Below are 5,386 nucleotides of genomic sequence, written 5' to 3'. Positions count from 1 at the left end.
TAATTTACCGTTTATGCTGCGGTAATTTATGCTGGAGCTCGGGACGGAACCCACGGCGAACCCTACACATTCACCCTTTCATCATGTAATAAGTTATGAGCTATAGCCAAGGCGTCACAAGAATTATTGGGGGAAAAGGTACTGGTATCGACCTTGGCCGATGCTTTCACCCATTTTTGGTTAGAGGATGCAATCATCCGATGATATTTCAGACACATATTTGAATATTTGATGCAAACTGCTGGATATGGCAAGAAAACTAAACAGTACATTTGCTATCAGCTATAGACCCAATGCCCCATTCAGCTTTTCCAATGTAACTTGAAACTCCTGTAAGCTCGATAATTTGGATCAAGATGAAGATTTTAGGGATGGCAGGCCTAATTAATAGGATTTTGAAATCGATGATGATTCAAAGTGTAAAGTAGTCCATCAACACAAGTTAAATGATCTGACATAGTCTTTGCGACTTGGAAGAGAAATATTAGGAACTTTTAGCATCCTTGCGAATTGAGAAAAGATAACTTGGCAAGAGAGCGAAGATATGTCACTTTTAATCATGAGAAACAGCGTGTATTTTGGTTGGATGAAAATAAAGACTCTCTCTCTCTCTCTCTCTCTCTCTCTAATCGTAGGGCTACTTTCGGTAGATTTGTGTATTGCAGTGATACTGACATTGGCATGATACTCTTACCCTGGGTTGCTGGAGGACACAGCAATCCCGATTTACAACTCAACTGAATGGCAAATGTCTATTGCTATAACTTAAAAAGGATCCTAAAGTTTGACATTCTCCAAAATTGGAACGTCTTAGCTGCAGTAGCCACTGCACACTCAGTTAGTCTTCGTGAATAATACAGAAACATTGAGAATAATACCGAAACAATGAATCGTTACAATATCACAAGCACGATTGTGATTGGATCATATATGTGCCAGCTTTGAAATGTTGTGTTTTCTTAGTGGCCCGACAATAAAAATGCGCATGATAACCCTGATACACATGTGCCACTGCCATGTGCCACTGCCATGTGACCCTCAAAAAAGTCAAAATAGTTAAATAATTTCCCGAAAAACCTAGGCTTAGTCAACGATGGCCAAGGAGAAAGCATCCTCCAATATCTGAAGCTGATGGGGTATGATACCAGAGTAGATTGGTGCTTACATATGTTAGCTGAGTATTGCTCGAGTATCAGACGAAACAATCCACAGAATTATGAGTTATTAACGTGAATTTGGACCCTTAAACTCGCACTTTATTTGTCCTGCAAAAGCAATATCAGTTTAAATCAACCAAATAAAGCAGTCCAAATGTTTATTTGGAGTCTATTGATTTACTTTCGACTGCTTGTGGTTTTTGAATCGTTTTATACAATAAACATAAAATATTAAAAGTAGTGCTTTTATGTGGGTCATGAGACAATGGCGTGGGTGCCTACCCCAAAAACTTGACGTGATAGAGAAAAACGGAAGTCGTTTCTAAATTCAGCGCACAAAAGTTAGTCGAAAACAATTGTCTGATCAAAGTCAACAAAAATTGTGTTTACCAGTGAAATACATGGGCGGGCCGAAACAAAGGTTTTTAAGATTTAGTTAGACCATGTTCTGCGGCTTATATTTCTAAATGGAAAGCATTGAATTACATTGTTAACATATGCTGCTATAAGTCAGAGGTCTCAAACACGCGGCCCGCGTCGGCACTTTGGATTTTCAGGTATTCGACAATATTCAACTGCCGCGCATCTTGTTTTAGATTTGAGATGTTGAAACTCTGAAAAAATCTAATTCAAAAACCCGAAACTACTCAACAAACTTCACTATCACACCACCTTCAGAAGCTACCACGCGGGAGAAGATCAGGTATTATGTCAGAGTCAGATTATCTGCTCATGGTGAGAAAACATGAGCCGTTGTTGATTCGTGGGTGTAAATTGTGATTTGGACTTATGCGCGACCTTTCGTAGAATTACTCGAACTCGGACCGACCGGGGGATAAAATAAAAATGACTCTTGTAGAGTCGGGTCAAACGATAAAATTGCAAGGCCATGACTTAGTACTACCATGTTCGCAACAAACTATCAAACTGCCATGTGGCAAGGTAATATATCAGAAGGTCGTAGCTTGTGTAGCGTAGCGTATTTATTTGATCAGTGCCAATATTCGAAGGTCAGTCTAACGCTGATATAATTTGACTTTACGCATGGCATGATCAGCACTGGCCTACTTATCAGGAGTATACCTGAAATCAGCATTTCGCTACGCTGCCCGAATGCTTTGATATCAGATCAACCTTTGTAAAATCCTACTATTGTATTGTATTGTATTAATTGGCACAACACAGTGGAGCTTATCGCCTTTCTAGGCCTTGTGCTCTACGACATGAATTTCATAAAGTTCATTGGTCTTTGCTTTTTTTTCTTGTTGGGAACGTCTTTCTCATACTCTCTCTCAGTCATCTTCATTGCCTCTCGCTTCATGCGTCACCATCGTGGTCTCTGCTGCCCATAGCACGGCTCACTTTCAGTCTGGGCTTTTCAATGCACTACCGTAGTAGTGCGGTCGGCGATGAGGAGCCCAGATAAACCTCCGACACGTAGACGTTGGTCAGAACGGGGATTCGAACCAGCGTCCATCGTGACCACAGTGTTTAACTAACTGCGCCACTCGCAGTTATTAGGCTGTGTTCCTAGCTCCATGTGGCTTATTGATAAAATAGTCTTTCTGTTACATATGCTAGCATCGCTAGGAGGTCTGCATCAGCCGAGTGTATGTATTCACAGCAAGACTATTTCACCAAGCACCGCAGAGCTAGGGACGCAACCTAATATTAACACATCCACTTGGGATCATGTGTTAACAATGTAATTCACTGCTTTCAATTTAGAAATATAACTGGTGGTCGTATAATATAGACTAAACTTTTGTCTCGGCCCGCGAATGTATTCTCTGTTTCAAATTTGGCCCGCTGGGAAAAATAATTGCCCACCCATGCCCTACTATCAACATATCCATTGAGCAGCATTTATTAACAGTGTATTCACTTCTTTCTATTTAGAAATATAATTAATACGCTGGAAAATATACAGCTAAAATTTTTGACTCGGCCCCCCAACGTATTTTCTGCTTCGCATTTGACCTGCGGAGAAAAATAATTGCCCCCCCCCCTCCAATGCACTAGGCTATTCTGCGGTGTATTAATTTATAGTTATTTCTAGTTGAAAGCACTGAATTACGTTGTTGACGCAAGCTTCTGAGTGGATGCATTACTATTATTATTATTTTGATTATTCCACATTTTACAGTGGTGCTTCTCGCCTTTTTTAGGCTATGTGCACCCCGACACGATTTTTTGTAATGTTCATAACTCTTTGGCTTTGGTAATCTCGGTGACGACTTCTTCAATCTTTCGCTCATTCAGACGTCAATCTTTCTCGCACTCATGCGTCCTCGGCGTGGTCTTTGCTGCCGACTTGTGGCACGTCTCACTTTTAGTCTGGGCTTTTCAATGCACTGCAATTGCAGTGAGGGCGACCATGAGGAGCCCATAGAGAAACTATTAGGCAATTGGGAAGTTAGAGTTAATGTTCAAAAATGATATTTATCTCACGTAATTATTCAAAACAATGGCATACAACAGTGGTTCCCAACGTGGGCGATTTGGCGGTCTAGGGGGGCGAAAATAACGAAGGGGGCGATAGGGGGCGAAAACGGACGAAGGGGGTGAAAACAACAAAGGGGGCGATAGGTGGGCGATAGGTGGGCGATGGCGCGTTAAAACGGCTATATTGGAGTCGGGACCGTAACTACCGCACCCCAAACCCCCAATTGGGGGTGAGGGGCCCGAAATCGCAGGAAGACCGAAATTATTTCGTGAATTAACATAAAGTATAGAGTAATTTTTGAGAAGTTCATGCGACTTTTTCAAAAAAATTTCGCTCTGTGCGCGATTTCACAATTTCATGTATCTTGATGTTGGGGTCCCCGTCACCCAACGAAAATACGCATGTTTTATGGAAATGGGAGACTTCGGCGAAGGCGATGACCGCACCACGACGCAACAAGTCATATGAAGTTATTGGCTATGTAACATGCGACTCGAAGAAGTATGCCAGAACGATCAGCAGCGAGAAGACCTTGGCCGAAACGGAATGCCCTTGTGCTGACCGAAAACTTCGATATATATGCGTATATGTTTAATTGTCCATAGGTGCCTCAATGGCTGGCATCGAATATTCCTGTCCTGGCGATCTTAACCCTACAGGGCAAATGACATTCCGCAAGGAAAAAATTATTTGCCAGTAAAGAAACACCAATATGCAATCATGTGCGTCTTTTAGTTTGGTACGTTTTGACGATTTCCATATTTTCTGACATAGCAGCACGAAATAGCATCATGTAAAGAAGTCAATATAACAACGATTCCCCTAGAAGATGTTTAATTATTATTTAGGGGTCCTACCTTTTCCAACATACCACATCGAACATATTGACTGATTCAAACATGAATTATATACATTTGTCGCGCTTCGCGCGTTTAGGCGAAATACGGTGACTCACCAAACAGTACATGAAATAGGGTAAAGCTGATATGTAGCGACAAATACCGCACTGGCTGAGGGGGGTCTTGGGTTTGGTTTATCACCCTATGGGGCCAAAGACCAACATTTTTGCGGGGGGGAGGGGGGCTGACGAAGTGCTGTTTTTCGGTTCCCAATATTTGGGGGGCGATGATCGGTGTGGAGCTTCAAAAGGGTGCGATGAGTCGAAAAAGGTTGGGAACCACTGGCATACAACAAACATTGTAAACTCGTTTCAATCATACCAGCCCCCAGACATGTCCTTCCAATAAGATACAAAAATGTATGAGATATTACAGCTTTCTCACTACATCCTCATCGCTTTGTAGCTTGGTGAAATAGCCTTGTGTTGGTAGTTCCGCAGGCAGATTTTCCAAAATTCGCCTTCTCGCAGCTTCAGCCGAGTGACTGCGTGTTTATATCATAATTCCGACTTAAATGAGCCCATGTTATTTCGACTATATTTTTTAAACATACGACGATCATAGTCTACGTAACCACGGTGCATAAATAAACACTAAACCAGTACTAAATGTAAATGTAAATGTAGTTGTATTTTGATTCTATCAATGAATCATATGACTCGAATGGATACACGCACGTCTGGTGTTACGCACCGGACCCTAAATGCCGGGCCCAAACCCCCTTGATTGGGGGGGGGGGCGAGCTCGAAGGGGAGCAAAAATTATTTCGTGAATAAACCTAAATCATGGAGTATTTTTTTGAAAATTTATGCAACTTTTTCAAAGAAGAAATAGCAATTTGAAATCGTGTACGTCTTAGTTTAGTACGTCTGGGCGATTTCAAT

Source organism: Botryllus schlosseri, chromosome 5 (genome assembly GCF_051294905.1).
Source record: "Botryllus schlosseri isolate E-star chromosome 5, Bs_hap1, whole genome shotgun sequence".
Lineage (NCBI taxonomy): Eukaryota > Metazoa > Chordata > Ascidiacea > Stolidobranchia > Styelidae > Botryllus > Botryllus schlosseri.
The sequence above is the reverse complement of the archived record's forward strand: the minus strand, read 5'-3'. Positions refer to the sequence as shown.